We start from the raw sequence: 10,913 nt of genomic DNA, 5'->3' as shown, positions 1-10,913 counted from the left end.
GATACAAATTCTGTTTTTCAGGGAATTGTTTTCTTTTTCCACTTTGTCAAATCTATTTTGTAAGGAATGATCTACTGTTTCCATTTCACTAAATTGATTTTGGAAGGAGTTTTCTTCAGATAATTTCTGTGTGTCCATTTCCAAATCCTCTTGCCAAGTTTTCATTTCCTTGCCCCATTTTTTCTTCTCTCTTTTAAGATCCTTTTGGAATTCTTTCAAGTGTGCCTTGTAAGAGATTTCTCGTAAGAAGGAATTTATATCCCCTTTTGGGCTTCACCTGGGAAGGATCTACTTTTAGTGTCCTCAGTGTTTGGAATCTGTTCTTCTCGGGGAGCAATCAACTGGGAAAACATTTTTACATTTAAAAGTTTTGATAAGGGTCTCCTTTCAAAATATGTAGAGAATTGACTCTATAAAGAAATTAAGCCATTCTCCAATTGATAAATGGTCCAATGGGATGAACGGACAATTTTTGGAGGATGAAATCGCAACTATCTCTACTCCTATGAAAAGGTGTTCCAAATCATTATTGCTCAGAGAAATGCAAATTAATACAATTCTGAGATAAGACTACACACCTGTCAGATTGGCTAAGATGATAGGAAAACATAATGCCTAATGTTGGAGGGGAGGTGGGAAAACTGGGACACTGATGTACTGTTGGTGGAGTTGTGAGTGAATCCAACCATTCTGGAGAACAATTTGGAGCTATACTCAAAAAGTTATCAAACTCTGCATACCCTTTGATCCAGAAGTGTTACTACTGGGCTTATGTCCCAAAGAAATATGAAAGAAGGGAAAGGGACCTGTATGAACAAAAATGTTTGTGGCAGCCCTTTTCATAGTGGCTAGAAACAAAACTGAGTGGGTGTCCATCAATTGGAGAATGGCTGAGTAAATTGTGGTATAGGAATGTTATGGAATTTTATTGTTCTGTAAGAAATAACCAAAAAGATGAATACAGAGGGACTTGGAGAGACTTACAAAACTGATGCTAACTGAAATGAAGAGAATTAGGAGGTCATTATGCACGTCAACAATAATACTATATGAGGGTCTTTTCTGATGGAAGCAGTTATTCAGCAATGAGAGGATCCAAATCAGTTCCAATGATCCTGTTATGAAGAGAGCCATTTACATCCAGAGAGAGGACTCTGGGAAATGTGTGTGGACCACAAGATAGCATTTGCACTCTTTCTGTTCTTGTTTGCTTACATTTTTGTGTTTCTTCCCAGGCTATATTTACCTTCTTTCTAAATCCGATTTTTCTTGTGCAATAAGATCACTGTATAAATATGTATACATTTTTGTATTTCACATATACTCTAAGATTTTTAACACGTATGGGACTGCCTGCCATCTGGGAGGAGGTGGAGGGAAGGAGGGGTAAAGTTGGAACAGAAATATTTGCAAGGGTCAATGTTGAAAAATTACCCATGCATAGGTTTTGCCAATAAAAATATTTAATAAAAAAAATCATCTGTTCTTTTCTTTCTCCCGAAAAACTATGGTTAGAGTCCTTTCTCTTTTTTGATCATTTTTTAACAGTTGAGATCTGCTTATAGGGCAAAGGGGAGATTGTCCAAGCTTCCTGTGCAGGCCAAAGAAGCTGTGCTGGGTCAGTGTTCACTAAGTTCTGGTGTTAGGGGTGGCTGTGGCCAAAGTCCCACGAAATTCTGGCATTTAGCAGCTCCCAATTTGCCTTTTGTATTTGCATTGGATGTGTTATAGCTAATCAGCTGATCTACTGACTTGTAACCAGAACAGAATAGCCAACATTACTATAGATTCCTCCTGGTAGATTCCCCAGCACCCAGAGCCCACATGGCCCTGGCTCTTCATACTGCCTTTGCTTGGCCCACCTCCCTCTGTGCCCAATTGAAACAGACCTTTTCTAGAGATCTTAGAAATTATCTTCTGGTAGAAATGTTACGCTCCAAATATTTGTGGGTTCTGTCACTCCAAAACCCAGTTAAAGAGGCTGGATTTGCTGTTAATTTAAGGGACATGGGAAGCTCAGAAAGAGACATGTCTCCTCTTTGCCATCTTGCTTCTGACATCTCTACTTAGCCAATTTGCCAAGGCATCGGTAGATTTGTTGTGAAAGGAAAATTATAGGGGCTGAAATTAATTCTACAAATCAACTTGAAAACATGATGGAAAAGGTCCTGATCGAGTGGGCAATTTCCTCTACCTGCACTTCGAATCCCTATACCCTCTTCACATTCCCTCAACACTGACATATACTGTCTTGGCCTACTTCTCCCCTTGCAATCTTATATGCTTGACAATATAAATGTCTTGGTTTTCCAATTACTTCCCAAGTTCCTTGGGAGCCTCAGTTTCCTCACCTAGAGAATGGCAATGGATAACAACGTTTGCATACATGAAGGATTCTGAGAAAACCATTCTGTGAACTTTAAAGCTTTATGAAAATGTCAATGATTGGCATTGTCATTTGATTATTAATGTGCCTGCTTAAAAATTTCTGTCATTCAGCTTGATGTCTAAGGATCAAAAGACCTGATTTGAGGTCTTAAGTCAGACACTAACTATGAAATACTGCGTGTTGAGCAAAAAACAAACAACAAACGGAATTCTACACGAAACTGATGGGATGATATGAGATGGTAGATGTAAAAATGCTTTGAAATGCAAAGTATGAGGTGTGTTTATAGTCTCCATTTCAAGGTATACATTCTCACCAGTTGTTCAATAACAAATACAATCCATCAAGTATCTTAAACATATGCAAAGCTGATTCGGTGCCAAGATGGTGGAGAGCAGGCATGACTTTCTACGACTTCCTCTGACCTTCTCTCAAATCAACAGCAGATTAAGCCTCTAAACTGGTCTTAAAGCCAAAGAAGCCACAAATTTTTGGAGTACCAAAAAATTCCCAAAAGAAAATACCTTGGCAGAACTTCAGAATAGGTCTGTTTCAAACAGACAGGGAGACAATCTGAGGAGCCCATATCACAGCACAGGGAGATCGGGGCAAGGAGCAGGGGTGGTGAGTCAGAGTGTTGGCTACTGATTATTTTAAGGACAAGTCCATTTATTCCTATACTCTCAAGAATTTTTACTAGGAATGGATGTTGGATTTTATCAAATGCTTTTTTGGCATCTATTGACATGATCATGTGGTTTTTATTAATTTGATTATTAATATGGTCAATTACACTGATAGTTTTCCTAATATTGAACCAGCCCTGCATTCTTGGTATAAATTCTGCTTGATAATGGTGTATTATCCTGGGGATGATTTTCTGTAGTCTTTTTGCTAATATCTTATTTAAGATTTTAGCATCAATATTCATTACGGAGATTGGTCTATACTTTTCTTTCTCTGTTTTCAACCTACCTGGTTTAGGTATCAGTACCATGTCTGTGTCATAAAAGGAGTTTGGTAGGACTCCTTCATTCCCTATTTTTTCAAATAGTTTATAAAGCATTGGGGCTAATTGTTCTTTGACTGTTTGGTAGAATTCACATGTAAATCCATCTGGTCCCAGGGATTTTTTTTTAGGGAGTTGATTAATAGCTTGTTCTATTTCTTTTTCAGAAATGGGACTATTTAAGCAATTTACACCCTTCTCTGATAATCTGGGAAGCCTATATTTTTGGAAGTAATCATCCATTTCACGTAGGTTATCAAATTTATTGGCATAAAGTTGGGCAAAGTAAACCCTTACTATTTCTTTAATTTCCTCTTCATCAGTAGAAAGTTCTCCTTTTTCATTTTTAAGACTGCCAATTTGATTTCCCTCTCTCCTTTTTCTAATCAGATTTACCAAAGGTTTATCAATTTTATTGGTTTTTTCATAAAACCAACTCTTAGTTTTATTTATTAGTTCAATAGTTTTTTTTTTTTTTACTTTCTATATTATTAATTTATCATTTTAATTTTAGAATTTCAAGTTTTGTAATTAATTGGGGATTTTTAGTTTGTTCTTTTTCTAACTTTTTAAGTTGCAGGCCCAATTCATTGATCTTCTCTTTTTCTATTTTATTCAAGTAAGCCTCTAAGGATATAAAATTTCCCCTTATTACTGCTTTGGCTACATCCCATAAATTTTGATATGATGTCTCATTGTTGTCATTATCTTGAGTGAAATTATTAATTGTGTCTATAATTTGCTGTTTCACCCAGTCATTCTTTAAGATGAGATTATTTAGTTTCCAATTACTTTTTGGTCTATTTACACCTAACTTTTTCTTGAATGTAGTTTTTATTGCATTGTGATCTGAAAAGAAAGCATTTATTATTTCTGCCTTCCTGCACTTAATTTTGAAGTCTTTATGTCCTAATATATCGTCAATTTTTGTGTAGGTTCCATGAATTGCTGAGAAGAAAGTATACTCCTTTCTGTCACTATTCAGTTTTCTCCAGAGATCTATCATACCTAATTTTTCTAATATTCTATTTACCTCTTTGGCTTCTTTCTTATTTGTTTTGTGATTTGATTTATCTAAATCTGAGAGTGCAAGATTGACATCTCCCACTATTATAGTTTTGCTGTCTATTTCTTCTCACAACTCTCTTAACTTCTCTTTAAGGAAGTTAGATGCTATACCACTTGGTGCATATATGTTTAATACTGATATTGCTCCATTGTCTATAGTACCCTTAAGCAAGATATAGTTTCCTTCCTTATCTCTTTTAATTAGATCAATCTTTGCTTTTGATGTTCTGAGATAAGGATGGCTACCCCTGCTTTTTTGACTTCACCTGAAGCATAATAGATTCTGCTCCAGCCTTTTACCTTTAGTCTGTATGTATCTCCCTGTTTTCAATGTGTTTCCTGTAAACAACAGATTGTAGGGTGCTGACTTTTGATCCAGTCTGCTATCCACCTCCTCTTTATGGGAGAGTTCATCCCATTCCCATTTGTGGTTAAAATAACCAATTCTGCATTTTCTGCCATCCTAATATCCCCAGATTATACTTTTCTTTTTCTTGCCCTTTTTCCCTTCTTCCCTAGTACTAAACTTATTGGTCCCACTAATGTCATGCAGCTCTCCCTTTTTTTAGCATCCGTTCCTCCTCCCTTTGAATCACTTCCCCTTTCTTGTACCCTTCCCTTATTACTCTTTTTCCTTCTCCCTTTTCCTCTCCTACTTTTTAATGAAGTGAGAGAAGAATCTCTGTAAAATAAACATTTTAGTTATTTCCTCTTTGAGCCAACTCTGATGAGAGTAGGATTCACACAATGTTCCTCCCCCTCTCTAATTTCCCTCATATATGATAGGTTTCTTTTGCCTCATGTTCGCATGTAGTTTCCCTCTTTTTATCTCCCCTCTTCCCTTTTACTGACACTATCCCCTTTCCATTTCTACTCCCCTTTTTTATGTTATATTGGTAAAATCAAATTATACATATGGTTTTTATGTATATCCACAACAGAAATACAGTTCTCAAGAGTTCCTTTTACCTTTTTTTACTTCTCTTGATTCCTGTTGTTGGAGATCAAATTTTTTGTTTAAGTCTGGTTTTTCCCTTAGAAAGAGATGGAATTCCTCTATTTCATTAAATGTCCATCTTTTTCCATGGAAAAAAATACTCAGCTTAGCTGGGTAGCTTATTCTTGGCTGCATTCCAAGTTCTTTTGCCTTTCGGAATATCTGATTCCAGGCCCTTTGATCCTTTAATGTTGAGGCAGCCAGATCTTGTGTGACCCTTATTGTTGCATCTCGGTATTTGAACTGTTTTTTTCCTGGCTGCTTGTAAAATTGTTTCTTCTTTAGTCTAAAAATTCTGAAGTTTGGCCACAATATTTCTCAGAGTCTTTATTTTAGGGTCTTTTTCAGAAGGTGTTCGATGAATTCTTTCAACGCCTATTTTCCCTTCCGGTTCTATTACTTCTGGGCAGTTCTCTTTGATGATTTCCTGGAAAATAGTATCTAGGCTCTTTTTTTCATCATAATTTTCTGGTAGTCCGATGATCCTCAGGTTATCTCTCCTAGATCTATTTTCCAGGTCTGTTGTTTTTCCAAGTAAATATTTGACATTTTTTTTCCAGTCTTTCATTTTTTTGGTTTTGCTTGACTGATTCTTGATGTCTCAATAAATCAGTCATTTCTATTTGTTCAGGTCTGATTTTTAGTGAGTTATTTTCTTCATTAGCTTTTTTTACTTCTTTTTGTATATGTCCAATTGAGTTGTTTGGCTCTATGGAATTTTTTTTCCATTTCACTATTTTTTTTTTTAGTGAGTTATTTTCTTTTTCCAATTCACAAATTGTGTTTCCCTGCACTTCTTGGGAGTTTTTTACCTTCTCCAATTCACATTTCAGGAAGTTGTTTTCTTTTTCCCATTTATCAAATTTTTCTTTTAGTGAGTTGTGTGCCTTTTCTGTACTCTCTTGCATAGCTTCTCTTTCCTTTCCCCATTTCTCTTCTAGCTCTCTTTTAAGGTTTTTAATAGTCTCTTCTAGGAGAGCCTTTTGTATCGGAGACCAACAATTGTCTGGAGACTGTCTGCTATTAGTCTCTTCAGGGTTGAAAAGCTGTTCTCTTTCTGTATAGAAACTATCAATTGTTCTTTTGATTGTTTTACTCATTTTGTTAAAGCCTGTAAGGTCTGCCTTCAGAGCCAGGAAGTTACCAGCTTCCTCTGCAGAGCAGTAAAAGGTGTATGGACGGGTAGCTGTCCTGCCAACCAGCTACAAAAAGCAGCGAGGTACTGGAGTGCTCTGGGAAAGAGTTCTCCACCCGAAAGTAACTCAGGCCTCCAGGGCCAAGCTGGGAAATTGCCCTTCAAAGAACGTCCCGCTGTATGAGATAACGATTGCCCTGGGGCTAGATGCTGAGCAGTAAGAGTTTCACTTCCCAAGCCTAAGCCTGCCCTGGGGCTGTGGATATTAGCAGCTGAGCTGTGAATGGCCCTGCAGGGACAGAAAGTGTCTGCCCCGGAAGCACAGTTTGCTGGGGAAGTTCTATTGCCTCAGGCCGATTCCCCCTCTGTGCTGATTAGAGTCTGTGCCCCCCTGCCGTGCAGATTAGTAACTGCCCCCTCAAAAGCCCCAAACTTCAGGATGTGGCTGCAGGGCTGTGTTACAGTCTGCGTGAGTCACTTCCGGGTTTGAGGGGTTACAGTCAGATCTCGTTAGGTTCTGGCGTTTTTTAGAGTTCCCTCTGTTTTAGGCTTTAACTTCTCTGCCAGTTTACTGCTTTGTAGTCAAGGCAGAGCAGTTAGCCTATAGCAGAGTCGTCTCTATAACTTCTCTAGCCACAGAGATCATCCCTGCTCCAATTGATGGGCATCCATTCATTTTCCAGTTTCTAGCCACTACAAACAGGGCTGCTACAAACATTTTGGCACATACAGGTCCCTTTCCCTTCTTTAGTATTTCTTTGGGATATAAGCCCAATAGAAACACTGCTGGATCAAAGGGTATGCACAATTTGATAATTTTTTGGGCATAATTCCAGATTGCTCTCCAGAATGGTTGGATTCGTTCACAACTCCACCAACAATGCATTAGTGTCCCAGTTTTCCCGCATCCCCTCCAACATTCATCATTATTTTTTCCTGTCATCTTAGCCAATCTGACAGGTGTGTAGTGGTATCTCAGAGTTGTCTTAATTTGCATTTCTCTGATCAATAATGATTTGGAACACTCTTTCATATGAGTGGTAATAGTTTCAATCTCATCCTCTGAAAATTGTCTGTTCATATCCTTTGACCATTTATCAATTGGAGAATGGCTTGATTTCTTATAAATTTGAGTCAGTTCTCTATATATTTTGGAAATGAGGCCTTTATCAGAACCTTTAACTGTGAAAATGTTTTCCCAGTTTGTTGCTTCCCTTCTAATCTTGTTTGCATTAGTTTTATTTGTACAAAGGCTTTTTAATTTGATGTAATCGAAATTTTCTATTCTGTGATCAGTAATGGTCTCTAGTTCATCTTTGGTCACAAATTTCTTTCTCCTCCACAAGTCTGAGAGATAAACTATTCTATGTTCCTCTAATTTATTTATAATCTCGTTCTTTATGCCTAGGTCATAGACCCATTTTGATCTTATCTTGGTATATGGTGTTAAGTGTGGGTCCATGCCTAATTTCTGCCATACTAATTTCCAATTATCCCAGCAGTTTTTATCAAATAATGAATTCTTTTCCCAGAAGTTAGGGGCTTTGGGTTTGTCAAACACTAGATTGCTATAATTGACTATTCTGTCTTGTGAGCCTAGCCTTTTCCACTGATCCACTAATCTATTTCTTAGCCAATACCAAATGGTTTTGGTGACTGCTGCTTTATAATATAATTTTAGATCAGGTACAGCTAGGCCACCTTCATTTGATTTTTTTTTTCATTAATTCCCTTGAGATTCTCGACTTTTTATTGTTCCATATGAATTTTGTTGTTATTTTTTCTAGATCAATAAAATATTTTCTTGGAAGTCTGATTGGTATAGCACTAAATAAATAGATTAGTTTAGGGAGTATTGTCATCTTTATTATGTTCGCTCGGCCGATCCAAGAGCACTTAATATTTTTCCAATTATTTAAGTCTGACTTTATTTGTGTGGAGACTTTTTTATAATTTTGCTCATATAATTCCTGACTTTCCTTTGGTAGATAGATTCCCAAATATTTTATGGTATCAACAGTTATTCTGAATGGAATTTCTCTTTGTATCTCTTGCTGTTGGGTTTTGTTGGTGATGTATAAAAATGCTGAGGATTTATGGGGATTTATTTTGTAGCCAGCTACTTTGCTAAAATTATGAATTATTTCTAATAGCTTTTTAGTAGAATCTCTGGGGTTCTCTAGGTATACCATCATATCATCTGCAAAGAGTGATAGTTTGGTTTCCTCATTGCCTACTCTAATTCCTTTAATATCTTTCTCGACTCTTATTGCCGAGGCTAGTGTTTCTAATACGATATTAAATAATAATGGTGATAGTGGGCAACCTTGCTTCACTCCAGATCTTACTGGGAAAGGTTCCAGTTTTTCCCCATTGCATATGATGCTTACTGATGGTTTTAAATATATGCTCCTGACTATTTTAAGGAAAAGTCCATTTATTCCTATGCTCTCAAGTGTTTTTATTAGGAATGGATGTTGGATTTTATCAAATGCTTTTTCTGCATCTATTGAGATGATCATATGGTTTTTGTTTGTTTGGTTATTGATATAGTCAATTATGCTAATAGTTTTCCTAATATTGAACCAGCCCTGCATTCCTGGTATAAATCCTACTTGGTCATAGTGTATTATCCTGGGGATGATTTTCTGTAATCTTTTTGCTAATATTTTATTTAAGATTTTAGCATCAATATTCATTAGGGAGATTGGTCTATAATTTTCTTTCTCTGTTTTCAGCCTACCTGGTTTAGGTATCAGTACCATATCTGTGTCATAAAAGGAGTTTGGTAGGACTCCTTCAATCCCTATTTTTTCAAATAGTTTATTTACATTGGAGTTAATTGTTCTTTAAATGTTTGGTAGAATTCACATGTAAATCCATCTGGTCCTGGGGATTTTTTCTTAGGGAGTTGATTGATAGTTTGTTCTATTTCTTTTTCTGAGATGGGACTGTTTAGGATATTTACTTCTTCCTCTGTTAGTTTGGGCAAGCTGTATTTTTGGAGGTATTTTTCTATTTCATTTAAGTTGTCGAATTTATTGGCATAAAGTTGGGCAAAGTAACTCCTAATTATTGCTCTAATTTCCTCTTCGTTAGTGGTGAGTTCTCCCTTTTCATTTTTAAGACTAACAATTTGATTTTCCTCTTTCCTTTTTTTAATCAGATTTACTAAGGGTTTGTCTATTTTGTTGGTTTTTTCATAGAACAACTCTTAGTTTTATTAATCAATTCAATAGTTTTTTTACTTTCAATTTTATTGATCTCACCTTTTACTTTTAGAATTTCAAGTTTAGTGTTTGACTGGGGGTTTTTAATTTGTTCCTTTTCTAGCATTTTTAATTGCAAACCCAATTCATTGACCTTCTCTTTCTCTATTTTATACAAATAGGCCTCTAGAGATATGAAATTTCCCCTTATTACCGCTTTGGCTGCATCCCATACATTTTGGTATGATGTCTCATTATTATCGTTTTCTTGGGTGAAGTTATTAATTATGTCTATGATTTGCTGTTTCACCCAATCATTCTTTAGTATGAGATTATTTAGTTTCCAATTATTTTTTGGTCTACTTCCCCTGCTTTTTTGTTGAATGTAATTTTCATTGCATCGTGGTCTGAAAAGGATGCATTTACTATTTCTGCCTTACTACATTTGAGTTTGAGGTTTTTATGTCCTAATATATGGTCAATTTTTGTATAGGTTCCATGAACTGCTGAAAAGAAAGTGTATTCCTTTCTGTCTCCATTACATTTTCTCCAGAGATCTATCATATCTAACTTTTCTAGTATTCTATTTACCTCTTTGACTTCTTTCTTATTTATTTTGTGGTTTGATTTATCTAATTCTGAGAGTGCAAGGTTAAGATCTCCCACTATTATAGTTTTACTGTCTATTTCTTCTTGCAGCTCTCTTAGTTTCTCTTTTAAGAATTTAGATGCTACCCCACTTGGTGCATATATGTTTAATATAGATAGTGCTTCATTATCCATGCTACCCTTTAGCAAGATATAGTGTCCTTCCTTATCTCTTTTAATTAGGTCAATTTTTGCTTTAGCTTGATCTGAGATCAGGATGGCTACCCCTGCTTTTTTGACTTCACCTGAAGCATAGTAGATTTTGCTCCAACCTTTTACCTTTAACCTGCATGTATCTCCCCGCTTCAGGTGTGTTTCCTGTAAACAACATATTGTAGGATTCTGGCTTTTAATCCATTCTGCTAACCGCTTCCTCTTTATGGGGGAGTTTACCCCGTTCACGTTTATGGTTAGAATGACCAATTCTGTATTACTTGCCATCTTGTTAACCCCGGTTT

This window comes from Antechinus flavipes, chromosome 5, assembly GCF_016432865.1.
Source record: "Antechinus flavipes isolate AdamAnt ecotype Samford, QLD, Australia chromosome 5, AdamAnt_v2, whole genome shotgun sequence".
NCBI classification, from domain to species: domain Eukaryota; kingdom Metazoa; phylum Chordata; class Mammalia; order Dasyuromorphia; family Dasyuridae; genus Antechinus; species Antechinus flavipes.
Note: the sequence above shows the minus strand (reverse complement) of the source record.